This window comes from Bombus vancouverensis, chromosome 3 (assembly GCF_051014615.1).
Source record: "Bombus vancouverensis nearcticus chromosome 3, iyBomVanc1_principal, whole genome shotgun sequence".
Taxonomy (NCBI): Eukaryota; Metazoa; Arthropoda; class Insecta; order Hymenoptera; family Apidae; genus Bombus; species Bombus vancouverensis.
The window spans coordinates 2690294-2706854 of record NC_134913.1 but is presented as its reverse complement, the minus strand read 5'-3'; the positions used below and the strand labels follow the sequence as shown (position 1 = coordinate 2706854).

Sequence of the window (16561 nt, the reverse complement as noted above, 5' to 3'; positions counted from 1 at the left end):
CTGCTCACTCTATTACGCGGCCTAAATCGATGCACAGAGTGTTAGAATCTGTCATACAACACGGTAGATGACGATAACAGTTTGGATTAATTGCATGGTCAAGCGTGTTTGCTGTTACACGCGTAACAAGCATGTTCCGCAACCTTGTGAAACAGATCATTGGAGTGAGTCTAACAGTGGTATAGAGAATTGAATAATTTCGAATCATCCAGTAAATTATGATGCTCTAAAATCGACGAAATTACATTTATTTTTCAAGGAAAAGAAAAACTGAGTATTTTATTTTATATATACAAGCATTTTTCCTTTTAAATAAATTGCAATTATTAAAATTAAACATGGAGGGTAATTTGCAGAAGCAAACGTTCCAGTCGATAATACATCAAATATTAACTGCAAACTCATTTAGTATATTAACAAATTATGTAGGGAAATATTTAAATCATCATTATAATAATAAACTTATTAAAAATTAAATACGGTATATAACCACGTATTTTTGCAGATAATTTGATGCTATTTTGATAAATCAAATTTATTACTATTTATTATTATATCAAATCTAATTTATTATTTACATAAATCTTTAATCATTCGATTAGGCTATCTTCTATTTTTTTAAACTAAATTAAAAATTAAATGTTTTGACATATATGCGAATATGATTTATATCTTTTGTAGCGTAAATATTCGTATAATAATTATCTCTGTTTTTTCTCCTTTCTCATTTAAATATATGCATCTAACATTCGATGTGTTTTATTATTTTCGTCCTCTCAGTGGATTTTAATAACCACAATTTTTTGCCTCCTATCACGGTTTTTATAATTTTTCTCCTTTTTTAACGATAATGCCATCATTTCTCCTTTATTACAGGCTTTATTCTTTATGTAACCTCTACCATTGTCTTCAAAATAAATGTCTGTATCTCACGTACACGCTATTTCTTGTTCAAGAAAACTATAGCGTCGAGCTTTTCTTAAAACCTCCGAGTCTCTTTAAAGTCCAAACTATTGTTTCTACAAAATATAAATTACGAAACAAAAATGATAATATCTCAAAAACAGTTATTCGCGGTTATATAATACTTTCAAATTAAATGTAAATAGTAAATTTAAATTAAATAATGTTAAGGAACCCAAGGCAAACGAAGTACCCTGTGCACTCAAAAAGTCAAATAATTTGAGTCAACGAATAGTTCTCAAACGTCCTCTTACTTCTTGTATCGTCGCTATAATCTATGATCGGGCTACAAATCGTTTCCTTGCTCGATAGTATTTTCCGGACGGGAGTTTGCCAGCGAATTATGCGCCGCTCTTCTACGGCATTTTTGCCTCATTTCCGTGACGCTATCCTATCTCTCGCGTTCCTGTTTCATGATTAATGGACTTCCCTCTTTCTCTCTCTCTCTCTCTCTTCCTTTCTCCCTTTCCAGCTTTTTCTTCCTCACTCTTGGAGGTAGAACGATTCGAAAAACCGTGGTAAATAGCTCGATTTCGGAGAGGTACGGTCAACAGAGCGAAGATACTGGAACGTGTGAAGTCGATTATTGCAGGCATTCTCGTGGTACGTGGAAATCGATACCTAATTATCGGCCAAGACATACCACACACAAACTACTGTGGGAATCACCTTGCTTTCCGTTCACCGGCTTAGCTATTACGTGTATGTGCTTGTTCGTGTCCTACGTTAAGCTAGTTTGGCTTCGATGTTATCCAAGCCTTATTAAACCAATGAATAAGTTTTTTATTAATATTATATTAAGTTTGTTACGTTAGGTTATATAATAAGAGAGCTTGCCTCTCGGTATGTTTTGATGTTACATACAAGTATTATATCTCAAAATTTTACATTGACCCATTACACGTCGTAACTTAGTAAACATGCTGCCTAATTTAAGAAGCACATATTTGCCTGTCATCAGCACTCTAATAAACTTAATAAACAGAATCATAGTTATATACAAGAAAGTTTTAGGTATTATGTTTAATGAAAAAAATTGTCAATATTTTAAACAGTTTATAAGAAACTGTATTGTTCTATTCATTGGTGGAACCATTGGAATCTCATTTTTTTTTACTCCGCCTGTCTCAGGGAAATATCAAACTGAAAAATATGTTTCTTTTGATAAACGACGTGAATGACCGGTTACCCACGAATCGTGAGCTAGCAAGTCGCCAATCGACCGATTCTTTTTCTTCCCACCTATAAAATGATCTCGCTATTTCTTTTTGCTTTTGCTATATGTTACCTGAAACGAGTGCTCGCATTAAATTTGTCTGAAAGTGCCCGCTGAGAACAAAAATCTTGGCGAAGTGTTATATGATCAGCTAAGAATGAAATTTATTGAGTTCATTACTTATTGTTCATATTTTTCGTGGTCTTGTTACACAAATAATCTAATATTATATGGAATCACGTACGAGTTGTTTTATTTTAACGAAATATTCTAATGTCATATTTTTATTCCATTTAAAAATCTGACTAAAGGAATTAGCCAAGTTTAATGTACTCGCATATTTTCGGTTTCGATTTTCTCGGAAATGATGCGTCATACGAAAAATTTGTATCCTACATATATATTTTCGACTTATTTTTTCACGTAGAATCGCCTCTTGCACGATGCCCGATTGTACTAGAGAACAGAGTACCGGAGAACTCTGTATAGTACAATATATCTCGTTGCTACCAATTTATCGCGTGAAATACCTGGAGAATGGAAGAAATCGATCGTATTCTGCTATCTGACACGATCGTTTCTGCCAATCGTTTCTTTCCTAGAAAACGTTTATCGCTTTCGCCATCGGTTAACAAACATGTGGCTCGCGGCTATGGTGGCGGAAACACGCGAGAACCTGTAAAGCGGACTGCTAAACGGTGACTAGCTGTATTTTATCCGCTTTCGTTAGAAATAATGCGTTCCAGGGCAGAATTACTACTCGCGGAAATAATACACTGGAGAATTCGTTCGTCGGAGATAGAACGAGATGAAGGTAAACTGGCTTTTGAGGAAGCAATGGATGATACAGCCATGCATTATGCGAATGTACGTCCTGAGACTGGCTTGTTTCCTACTTGTGTACATGAGAGTATTCAAAACTGTAAACATCTGGTGAATTATTTACACGAGAGACTGTTTTGTCGGCAGTTGCGTGACAAAGATAATCAATGGTTGGGATTAGTGGATATTTTTCGGTTGATTCGTGTTATAATTAAAGATTGCGTAGTAGAAGTAAAACAAATCGATAAATTTTTCAGTTCTTTAAGTAATGGCGTATTCCTAATCTGTGGATGGGAAATTGTTTATTGAGAGATCGCTGTTATTATTTCTGGTTGAAAATTTTTAGTACTTATTAAATATTAAATTAGAATTTTGTATTCTCACACACTTCAATTTTGTAAAAGATATGCATAATACGTTCAGATACTACAAAGTAATACAGACTAAAGCTAAGGTTAAGGTTTTAAATTAACCAGTGATCCACCTATTAAATAACACTGAAAAAGAACACTAGCCGTTGAATAAGATTTTTCTTCTCGACTACCTCTTAAAATGACTCATTTACAGTGACGCATCTATTGCGTAATTGTCCTCCAACAGCTTCATATCGATTCTCATTTATCCGTATAATCCGTGCACAATAGTGATAGCAGGGGAAACAGTGGTTGTCAGACGCACAAAGAGATCAAGTAAACGCTAATTGCTTTTTCTCTATGAATGCTCTGGATAATACCATGCTTCCATCGTCTGTACTTACGAAGAACACAGATGGGTTTCTTTCATTTCCGTTAAAATGGAATTTTTAATCAAAGATATCTAAAATCAAGCGTTATTATAGAGATCTTATTATATTCGTGTTATTAAAAGAATAGGCAAAATTAATTAAATTCTTTCGTTCTTGTTGCTGGTCAGACGGCGAGGTTTATTCGTCTGCAATGCGGCATTCGAATCATTTCGACGAAACTTGTGTCGTGACTCAGTCGACTTCTCCGCTTCCATGTGAATACGATTTGGAAACTGAGAGTTGTAACGTGTTCATTTAATTGCTAGGTTTCAGTTAGATCGCTTTCGATAAACAATTGATTCCCTTCTTATTTCTCTGAATTCTATTTCGGTTGAGCGTCAGTTAACACGATCCAGTTAATGTAAGCTACCAAGGTGTTCGTTTTTTTAAAAAACGCACTTACAACGAGATATGCAGGAAGGTGGCTGGAAAATAACAGTACTCGCATAGTACGACTTATGGCAGCCGTACGTATATCGTCAGGAACACTGCAGTTCCGGTGATGGTAGAAAAGCGTCGAGTGTAGAATATAAACTTTAACGGATGGTTTCTTCCATTGCACCATGTAGCAGAAGTGATCTAGGATCTCTGTCCCATCCTTGCAGCTTCTTCAACGCGATTCTCGTTCCAGATAGACCGTTTCCATTGTTCCGTGGACGTGTTACCGTTTTCTATGCGGAAACGTTCGAGTAGAGTTCAAGCTACGATATCTGCTGCTTGAAATAACACTGCACGATTCACGTTTGGAGAAAATTCGGAAAATTCATCTATGTAATGTTTATAAAATTTATAACATTCTTTTATACGTCAAATGAAAATTTAATGTGAAGGCCACGAGTGAGAAACATGATAAGCTATATTTCCATCTCTTATAAAACCATACTTTTAAGATTCAATATATTGACAACGAATTTTTTGTTTCTTCATTCTGTACGCTCTACGTATTATGTGTGTAATTAGATAATTTTATCGAGAGCATTATCACTTTCCCATTTTTCTAGTACGATGATACGATAGCACGATAGTGCGATGATACGGTAGCATTATAGTACGACAAAGTGTAATTTCTTGTAGTTCTATTCGTATCGTCCAATCTATCACTTTATGTTCTAGACAATATTGCTGTTTCTTTTTTTTAAGGTAATTAACTGTATATTAATTGCTTGATTATCACGGCATGGTAATGGTATGCTTATCGCATTTGTTATGCTGAACTCGAGCATATTTTATATAATCGGAAGTACTATCAAGTATAATCAAAGGTATAAGACAGTCAGTCGTGTTACGAAGTTGCTATTAAGTGTAATAATGAATAAAATTAAACAATTCTGTAATACTTCAGTAATTAAATAATGATTACCTATTTTTTAAAGGAACATTACGACCTTGTATTTTGTTCTGAAATTATTAACTTCCTGTTTCAGTAACTTTTTTACTTTAGAGGTCAGGTTTTTAACGTAGGCCCAAATTTTAATGCGTTGTACGGAACGTTATTGAAATCTTTAAAAGCAAAAATGTTCAATTTCAGTGGAGTTTTGTTCTTTCAAAATAAATAGATTAAAACTGTGAGAATATTCAGGATGGTTTAATATTAACACAGATACTAAGTACACGTTATTAAATATTTTAATTATTCTCTACAGAGTTAAAATGTATCGATGATATTATAATTAATATATAATTCAACAACCACCAAATTACATCATCTCATTACTTCTTTCACAATAATGTCTGTTTAAATGATAATTTAATGATTCCACGTTACCTGATACGAGGTGATTTTTCCATATAGCGCCTTAAACAGACAGTAAGTGCAGAGCGTTTACGAAAGTTCCATAAATGAGTAATCGTATCTGATTTACCGTTTATGCGTTGCGAAATGAAGTTATACATTTACGACAAAGCGACGAACATTTTGCAACGACTTAATATTTTCCTTTTTTTGTACCGACGCTATTTGCCCTTTACCTGCTACAAGATATATGTATGTCCGTAGATCTAGAAAGCATTTATACATGTCTCGAGTTTCACCTAGAATTCTAACGTAACGCCTATTTCCAATTTACATACCCGCAGCTCTTCGTCGAATGTGCATTCACCTAATTGCGTACGTGATTCGTGGATGGATGTATGTGCACGATCAAAATCTCGGCTCGTTTTGTAAAACAACGTTTCCTTTAACCCAACAGTCGAATTCTGTGATCGCCAATTCCGATCTTGGTATAATTGATTAGGACATTTTTGGGAGTTAGAGAATTTACAACAATAAGGAAGCAGGTCCAATATTTAACCCTGTTGTGGTCTCCGAATTGTTATATTAAAATACATATATTATATTCGCATAATACAGAGAAACGCATAAAGTCGATATCCGAACCGAAATCATTGGCTCGTGTTTCAAACTTTTGCCAGTCGGTTTTGGGGTTTCCAACCAACTTCCACCTTGATTTATGTATCCCAAATGAGTTGATCCGAATATATTTCTATCAAGACTTGCGTTTGCGATAAATATACGTTCACAGTGGATGAATGTGCCAGAGAATTAGAATGGATGTGCAATAATTACAGTGGCGGATATAAGATTTATATCTTTCAGGTTACACGAATCTAGAAACCTGGCCTTATACATTCTCGTTACGACTAAAACTTAAACTTTTATTTATTTTATTTATATTATATTTAAAATATATAGTATTTTAAATAATTTATATCAAATTAAAAATTTCACCAATTTGCTTTTATGTTCTATCCTTCTATTCCTTATACATTTATGTGTATTTTTTTATGTATATTATATTTTATTTCGTAACATCTAGTATCAGTATCGTTCCTCCTTTTGCATTTTACATTCGATTAATACCACTAGCTACCTTCTCCGTAAAAAAAGGGAAATCGGTCCAATTGATTGATTAAATGTCGATTTCAAACGAGAGAAATACGATGGGGTCGCGTTATCGTGAGATAGATTATTGTATCGGCCATTAGTTTGATTACTGATTGAACTGGATGTCCTGTAACGGTCCCCCGAAACCGTTTCCTGTGTTAGCAAAGTCAGGCGCTGGAGCTCCTACGGGATTGGTTACGAACTTTCAGCCAAGTTAAGATTAGTTAAGATAGTGCGGCCATCGGGTCCCACTGCTACTCTCAAGCTTCTCTCTAATGTGTACCGTCTTTTAACTTTTTTCGCTCGCTCCTAGTCTCTATTTTTTCTCCTCGAATCTTCTCTGTTGTCCTGCGCTGTTCTGAAACAGGTTACGACGTTATAATTGGCAAGCCCGTTCCGTGGGACAGATTCATCGTGTTCTCCATCGTGTTCACGAGCTTCGATAGTGGTTACATAATACATATACGCATACATATAGTACAGGGTGTCATAAAATATGTGGGAGATAATTATAGGTCCAAGTCTAAACATCGGAACAATCGAAGAGGTTCATGTACAAAAATTTAATTTTACATTAGAAATATACTGATATCAATGAATCAATCGATAAACTTTTTCCCCCTTCTCAGTCACGCTTTATACATATATCGTGGCGATTGATTCGTGAACCACCCGGTATATTTAACTTGGGAAAATTACGCGAGTGAAACTTGTCCACGTCTAAGTACGTCAAATGAAACTGGCGGGACTTAAAAGCGACCGCAAGATGGTTAGTAGAAACAGTCGATTATAGTCAGCCAAGGGAATTGTGGAAGACAGGTCCCTCGTGACTTTTGCGCTCTGTTATTTTGATTACAGAATGACATCATAGAATTATAATAATCGACATAATGAATTCAAATGAATTTTTTCTATTGATTATATTGTATATTTACTTGTATTTTACCACAATTAATCCTGTCAAAGCAATAGGCAGTTAAAGAATCGTTTTTCGTGTTATTTTGATTTTAATACTCATCCCTTGTATTTCTATATTTTCTTTTTAATAATGGTCTTGAAGTTAATCTTTGTCGCTTATTAGAGGTAAATAAAATTGATGATTCCATTAACAAGTGTTTTAATAGGTACAGCAAAACGATTGCAGTGTTTACTATTAGAAATAAATACAAGGTATTTCAGTTTCATTTCACAAAGCTTTATCAGTATATCCCATCAATAAAATTAAGAAGAAATTTTTATATAAACGTAGGCTTCTAAATTCTTTATTAAAGTTGCAACAAAAATACAAAATGATAGCGAATTGGTGTTTCGTCGACACAGCATAAGAACACATTGTCGATATCCATTTGATACGTTTACACAAACTCTAATGTATACTTGCTAAAGTCTTTGATTTGTTCAACCAGTACAGTATTGGTTAAATGACCATTATCCTCAACGATGGATAGGTCGAGGACGATGAATTCCTTGACCTCCAAGAGCACTAGATATTATGTCAATGGATTTTTGCGCGAAACTGTGAAAGAAACAGTTTATCAAACACAAATAGATGCGCGTTCTAATGCACCCCTAGGTTAATGCAAAGGAAATATTTGCTGTGATTAAGGAAAATTAACGCGAAACTACTAATGCAATAGATTCCATTTTCCATAGATATCAGTCCTGCATTCATAATGACGGACAACATTTAAAGGAATTATAACGTGGACCGACGATTTATTCCTGCATGGTATCGAACAAGAAAGCACTCAGTGATCATTTCGTATTTTTGTTATAATTTTTTAATAAACCCTTTAAGAAGGTATGTAAAATTTTAATCTATAATGATAATGTACATAACAATCTCTCAAATACGGTGGCGTCTGAACACTAATAAGAGTCACTGTATTTTATTAATTTCAAACAAGATGAAGACCATAAAACGAGTAACGCCTTCAAGATGGAAACATTTAACAAAGATTGTTTCAAGCGACTACTAATAATTAAAATTCATAGAAGTTGTCAGCATGCTATAAGTACCGTGATGGTTCAACCGACATCACAATAAAAGTGTTCACCAATTACACATAATTTATCACTGGCACATGCGGAAGCGTCCGTTTTCAATCAGTCACGTCGCGTAGATCGCACCGGGGAACGCTTCTTTTCTTCTGGTCGCGGCGTTGCGTTGTATCGACCATAACGGAGGCATTATTAGCCCAAGGTTCCTTGCTGATTATTGTTCATCAGTAGAAGGAATCACGAACGTTTTCAAAGGCTATAAAAGATAGGACAGAAACCAGCCCGACTGCTAGTATTCTATAAACTTTCGGTCTATGCCAAAGGATCGTTCCGTCATTTTCGATCAAATTGTTGATGTATAGGTGTTCCGCATAGATAAAATAAATTCCGTAATCTATTGAACATCGTGTAAAGTTTACCAAGAGAATCTTTGATCGTTCGTGTATTGCTGGTTTTCTGTGAATTATTTCTGGATTTTATTGGTTCAACTAGTTATATGAAATTTTATATGAAAATTTGTTTTTAGGGAAGAAAACCAGCGAATGTAAACGCAAGGGGTTGCAATTGTGGTAAGTATTTCTTTAGATTGTATTTACTTTCTACTATGATATTAAAATGTTTCGATTAGTATAAATGCTGAAAATTACGAAGAAAAAGGGAAAATCTCTTCATTTCAACTTTCTCCCATACCGGTCAACAAACACTGTATATCGAATGTCTAACTTCTTACCTACATATTTATCATTAGTTTACCGTTTGTTCGTAACGACGTTTCTTTTTTGCAATTATACAATGGAATTAACGATACGGCGCTAGGTGTACCGGTACTGTTCCAATGGAATGGTGGAAAAAGTAGATTTCCGATTTTAATGGGAAGCGGACGAGTGGGGCTCCAAAAACCAGTCTCCGTTCGGAAATGGTTTTAACGAGGTGGTTCGAAAAGCGGCCAGTACACATCAGAGCGCGAAGAATCGCGAGCAAAAACGCTCTGTACACGTGGCTGGTGGACGAAACTGTTCCCCTTGGGGGTGGTGAGCCACCTCCAAATCGCAGGCCGTCGACCGAGAGAGTTTCTGTCGAAATTGTATCGTGTTGAAGTAACGTTATTTCATTCATGTGAGGGGATCGGAGGAAAAATGAGCCATTCGGAAGCTATATCGGTCAACTTTACAAATTGAAGAATAGGGGAATATAATAGCCCTAATAATAATAAATATATCTTCTTACAATAAATAAATTTATGGAAATCAGTTATTCGTTTGTAAGAAACTTTAGAAATTTTTTCAAAGTAAAATCGTTTAATCTGACTTTCGAAAAATGTACGAGTAATAAATTTCGATTTGGGAAAATTACGGTAAAGTTAACCCTTCAATATTTTCACGAAAGCATCTTTTTCATTGTGAAAAAGATTGTTGTTTTTTTAATAACTATTAGATGTAGAAATTAATTAGACGAATCTTCCCAAATCTTACCGTTTATTTCTCGGCTTTAGCCTTGAATTAGTTATAATTTACTGCAAGTATTTCCTGACTTACACCAAGTTTTGGAGGTACTTATCAAGTTCTAGCGAAGTTTTCATTTAACAGACACTCCATTTTTTTGTTTCCAACTTTTCATATCGTAAGCCATTGTATTATTTTAGTCGTTCGAATAAAAGAATACCGTTAAAATGTGGATAGCGCTGAAATGAAAGAAGTACAATTATCCAGTAATCATACTTTTGAAATGATGACTGGCATATCTGGATTAAATTGTATCTTTAAGATTCCTGTGAACTTACTAAAGTCTTAGACGTTTCATTTGAACTTTGATTATATTACGATATATCGTAAAAAATTTTAATAGACTCGAGTTTCTTTATCACTAGAGACTTCAGAAACGAGAGAACAGTTTTTCATAAAAATCTCGGTCCCCGTATCGTGTGAGCAGATCTGTCGACTGGGTTGCCGCGAGATTAAAACGCTTTTGATGTTTGTTTCGTTGGTCGATTTTGATATGGAACGTGCTTGGGAGCGCAAGTTAGATGTTGGTGAATAGAAATAGACAGGAAAAATGGAAATGAGAGATTGCAGTATCTGATTAATCGAATAGAATACGTCGCTAGCAAGTTGATTGGTGAGATGAATAAAAAATCAGAAAAAGAATGAGTAAAATTGGAAATGATATATTTGTCACTTTTTCTCCATTTTTGAGTCGAATAAGACATAGCCAAGATATATTTCACCACGTAAATAATTTAAAAATAAATAAAATAACATTTGAATAATAACAATAATATGTTTATTGGATAATAAAGTAAAACTTGTTACAAGCTTAACAAATGTTATCGCAATAAAAGAGGCAGTGAGATTGAAAACAATAAAATTCTCATTTCATATTCATAATATCCAAGCAAGCAACCAAGTTGAACTAAGCAGCAGAAGAAAATCGAAATGAAAGACAGAAATAACGGAAGAAACCTCGGTCAATATGTTTGCTGCCATTAAAACGCGAATTTCAATTCTCTTCTTTTAAGCCATAAGAAAGGAGCTTAAAGAAAAGTTCGCTTTTTGTTTTAGTCAACTGAAAGAGTCAAGCTCGGCAATTAGGGAAACAAGAAGACCGACTGAAATTTCGTCATTTATTTTATTAATCGTTTATTTCTCGTGACAGGCAAACGGGGGGTGAAGCGCGTTTACCCTGTAATGAACGTCTGGAATTCTACTCTTTTTTTCTCTTTTTTTCTCCTTTTTTTCTCGTGCTAATTAGGTTGCTGTTTCGTTCTGCTTAAGACCGGGCGTCCCAAGATCTGCTTATTGGGCCCCTCAAATCCCGTATAAATAGCGTTCGCAATATCGTGTCGCGGCATGAAAGAAATAACTGGAACACGTTTTCATTAATACTCCCCGTAATAAAGTGGGTTTTTTGCGCATTTCAATTAGCAACATTGGAAAACAAATTGAATCTGGTTTTTACTAAAACGTAGAAGATACGAGAAGTTAGAGCATGTGATGTCTTCATCGTGTGATCTTTAAATAGATCGTGATCCAAATCAGTAGCAAACGATGACAGCATTGAAACGCAGCAATCGAAACAATCTTCCTCTCACGAAACACATAGATGAAAAGATGCGCTCGGTGACACTGATCGTTTGAATATCGAACATGTACACAGCTGCTAGTGGGCATATCGAGTTCATAACGATGACGTATGTGTGTCAAACAGAGTTCGTTTTGCTGGAGCTGTCATTTTCGAAAGTTTTGCTATATATAACGAACGAGGTTTCCATGACGCGCGGAACGAAGGAAATTTTAGTATCTTGATGGATGGTACATGAATAATATCTTGTTGCATAGGATCGAACTTTGAATGTGATCTGGTTCCGCATTAGAATCTCCTTTATGCGCTCTTTGTTCTATATAGAATATGATTGACGTTCCATTGTTCAATTTTTGAAGAATCCGGTTTGCAACCAACCTGCCGGGAAGTCGATGATTTATTTACCTTAGGGTGGGCTTTTAATTGAGAAGGATTTCATTTTTAACATTGCAACGATTAATCGTCGGAAAATTCTGTTGTTCGTGGTTGATCTTGATTTATTAGCAACGCACTGCCGTTAGTGACCCGGAAATCTATGCTGGATTAGGAAAGATGCTTTTCGATTTTTCGTATAAACGAAATAAACGCGGAAAAAAGAAAAATTATTAAGAATTCGATACAATTGTTATCTTATTATCTTTTTGATTTAATGGTTCTGGTTTCTGTGAATTCAAATTTTGATAAATGAATAATCATCCTTTTTAAGAGTTTCTCCGATCGAAAATAAATTTTTAAAAATTTGACGCGATTGCTATTTTTCAAAAAGGATTGAATAGCTTGCCTATTATCTCTATCCTTCATCTAGTAAATGATGCGTTTAAAATGTAAATCATAGATAGCTATTATTCTCTTGCTAGTAGATCCGATGTTTATTAATACGTTACTCAAAATGATTAGAGATACGCTTATAACCGATCGTGCAAAGGTGATGAGGTAGAAGAGATGAAAGTGGAATGTTGATTATCCGGGGAATCAATTGTCTAGAAACTATCAATTAGAAGTTTCCTCTGTACACGGAGTAAATTGTCTCTTTGATTAGACTATTAATCTCTTCTCGCTTGTATTTCAAATATATATATTTATTTCAGACACAAAGTTTTTAAATTTCCTAATCAAAATCCAACGACTGTATTATATTAAATGTATCTTCGCTACAGAAATGTTTGGTTCCGCTATATCGATTCGTTCGAATATCGGCTGTAGGAAACGTAGACCGACGTGCACAGTGATGTAACACGTCGAAATGCGTACAGTTTGATTTTCCGTGTCTTGAAATTCAAACGATAACTTTGCCCGACTCTGAAGCGGAAAATATAATATTCATCTAAACGTGTTAGCCGAACATGTAGCTCAAGTAACTTCAAAACAGCGAATAACCTAACGAATAATAAACTCGCTCGCTCACTCTCTCTCTCTCTCTCTCTCTCTTTCTCTCTCTCACTCTCGGTTGAATAAATATCTCAAATTCCTTAATTGCTTCACCAACTAGCAGCTTCATAACTTGGCTCGGTTTCAAGCAGAGAGCAAATTAACAAGATTTGGTATTTCGGTGTTCGTGTTTTTCAATAGGAAAAACTATTTTGATCATATTCCTCATTTCATTTTCTCGAGAACTAACTTCTCGTTAATCAGGTTAATACCTTCTTTATTTGTGGAAAATTACGTCTCTGGGAAAGTACTATATATAGCCTTCATACACCGTGGTACAATTCTCATAATGCTATAAAAGGGGTCGTTCTATTTCATTCGCATGGACATTCTTGGCAAGTGTGTACAAAAGGTAATTCAGAAGTTTTTCACGTGGTTAGATGGCAAAAGTTTAAAGCAACGCAGTTAAATGTTTGTGCTCTTTTTCAATTTATTCCAATATAATTCACTGTCGCCTCATGGATACATCGTGATACGTTCATTTGCAAGAGACCTTATTTCGCCTTCTTCCTTCTTTTTCTTCTTTTCGTACGGGGCGGTCTGATAAAGTGGCTGCATATTCGTTCCTGTGTTTCCTGCACGAACATTATTTTTCAATGTTTTATGTTATCTTGTACGCGTGTTCCTACATCGTTCGAGTAATTTGATTTTCGAGGAAAACGCCAATATCTTCGATCCCACCAGATGTTGTGTACGAGAATCGTGCATGCATTTGTTTCAAACCAAAGATCGAGCTCCTCCTAGTAACTGCGATTGAATTTCTCAGGGCTGATTGTAGAAACAGAGGTTCACTTGGACGTTTTGTATACTCTCTATATTGAGTTTATGGCCAGTATAGTTATTCGAAGAGGGTATGTTTCTTTTATTCGAGTATCAATCCCTTTGTGCATCGGTTTTTCTACCTACGATATTTATAAAGACGTAGAAAATTGTCAATATTGTGTAAATAAGGCCTGCACTATATATTTTCTTGTTTCCCTTCAAAAGGAAATTTTAACTTTTTCTTTCTCATTGAGATTGTTTGAAATTTGTCTATAATATGTTAATAATTATATGTTATAATTTTCTTATTTTAGCGTACAGAAAGGTATTTTTTGTGATTGTTATTTAGAGTTTCCAATTCTTATATGACATTTTTTAAAGTTGGTGTTTCTTTAAAAACAACACACATCGAAATGAGAATACGTTCAATACACATGACTCGTAAAACTACGAAACCATAACTTCTAGTGTACGCTTTTATATCTTAGTTACGTTTCAAAAAACATGTCCTATCAAAAATCACGCGCACTTGAGACGATCGGTATATCATATCACGAAACTGTAGAGCATCTCCGCCTATTCTCGAGCGTGCCATTTCCCCCCACAAAAAGCTCCAGAGGGAAAGTTGGTTCCTTACGTCGAGCCCGCATATATCCGTTCCCTTTCCATAACGGTGGCTACAGAACCAGTATGCGTCGTCTTGGCGCGCTTGCAAAGGGTTGGCGAACGAGTTACTTGCCCCCGAGGTTCGCGAGAGGCGGCGAGCTTGCGCCAGTTCGGCTCGCGCCGCACAGAGAGACGTGCGCCGCGCCACCGAACGCTCCGCTCCGCTTCGAGGTAATTCGCAGAGGCGCGCAACCGGCCCTCGCCAGTTTCGTTCATCCGCTCGGACCAGAGTCACCTCTCTGCGTCAGCATGACCGATAACTTGTATCGTACGTGCCATCGCACCGCTTGAGGATCGATCTTTTCGCCCAGCATAAGATTTCGATTCAGAAGATCGATCGTTCATTGCGAAAAGATTCGTCGATCTCGTCCAATTTGACGAAGTTTCGTGAATCTTATCTTGGTGGAATTCCATCGATCGAATTGATCTCAGTGGAGTTTCTTCGATCGCGAGTGTCTTCGAGTGAACACTGAGAATTAGTGGGAACATAATTTGTGACGAATAATTAGAACGACAAGTGCTTATCGTTTTAACGAAAGTTTTCCAGTGGATTACAAGGATAATGGTTGTATGTTAGAGATAATCTTGATTTGAGATCGTCGCGTTTTGTCCTTGATTAAGATAAAAGTCAAGGGATAAGGGCGTTATCGATTACTGAATCGAAAAAAGGATTGTACTATAAAGGTTTTTACTAGAATTAATGTGAAAGAGCTATCGTAGAACATCACCGAATTTGGAGGATAGTATTCCGAAGGTTTTTCGTAAAATCCAAGTAACTCTAACTAAAATTGTAAGATCTCAGAGTACAGATTTGAGAGATTCAGGCTTGAAGCGGACGGTGAGGTTTAGCGCGAACGATTGGTCGCGGATACAGTGCGATCGTACAACCTGCTTGTAATTCTTTCGTGTCTTGCTACTATGATAAATGTTTGAGCCATACGTCGTTAGAATAATACCAATTATGTGACCCGAAGAAAGCGCAAATCCCACCTCTGTTTATGATCAACACGTGGACAGATCGTTCATCCTGTTTGTAACGTAAAATAACTGGAGGAACTGTCGTTGTTGGTAAACGATCATCAATTTTAAGAAATTTCGACCGATCGAAATTCTAAGAAACGCACGATTAGTTGTGCGGATATTTTGTGTTGACATTTTTTCTATTCGAGTGAGATGAAGTTACAAGGACGAATGTTTGGTATATCGTAACTGGATCGTGGCTACTGCGGAAATTTTGGCGGAACTGGTCGATACGAAAACTCATCGAGGAGAAGAGATCTGTACCCTCCTGTTCGTCGACGGATTCATGTTGGTCGAGTGCGATCGGCGAAGTGCTAATGGAAAACATTCTCTGGCCGATCGTGATGAGATTGGAAGGGTTAATGGGCCGCTGAACGACGGTAATCGGTTTGGAATCGCGAATTCTTGCTGATTAATCACTGACACCGCACCGTGACCAATTGTGGTTCTTTAGCTTTCGGTTTTAAGCTTCCTCCAAGTCGACTTGGTGAGTAATCATTTTTTGTTAGTATGGTCAAAAAGAGAAATTCAGACGAATCGTGGTGTGACAAGCGAACATTTAAATCGCCTGATCTTCTCAAACGATATTTAAATCACATTATATTCCTTGGATTTCTGAATGAATATCTGTATCAGATTAAAATTTGGTACGGATATAATTAACTCAACGATAAGGAAACCGTATCAGAAAAAGATATAATTATCAGATACACAGCTAGATGAAATCTGATAAAACACTATGTTCATTATTTACAATAATTACTTCAATAGACTTAGGTTTATGTATACAAATGTATGAAAGCGAAATTCGAGCATTACAAATCGCCAATTAATTCTCATGAAAATTCCTCAATATTATTTGAATTAGGTTATAATATTCGTACATTGAAACATATTCGTTATCAATATCAAATTAAATGGGCATTATTTTCTTCGA

At 35.7% G+C, this 16561-nt stretch overlaps 1 protein-coding gene across 4 annotated transcripts in view; it reads left to right on the top strand.

The window, feature by feature from the left end:
- The first annotated feature begins 4853 nt into the window (after nt 1–4853).
- LOC117164114 (cysteine-rich secretory protein 2) overlaps nt 4854–16561 on the top strand; it is a 98260-nt gene continuing 86552 nt past the window's right edge. Inside the window, exons 1-3 of one of the 4 annotated variants that reach the window (XM_076627972.1) lie at nt 4854–4925; nt 8323–8470; nt 9197–9239. The gene's annotated coding sequence lies outside the window, so the exon portion shown is untranslated. Of the gene's footprint in view, nt 4926–8322; nt 8471–8977; nt 9107–9196; nt 9240–14728; nt 16112–16561 lie in introns of those variants that run through there. The other 3 variants (XM_076627971.1, XM_076627973.1, XM_033346941.2) reach the window with 3 other exon arrangements.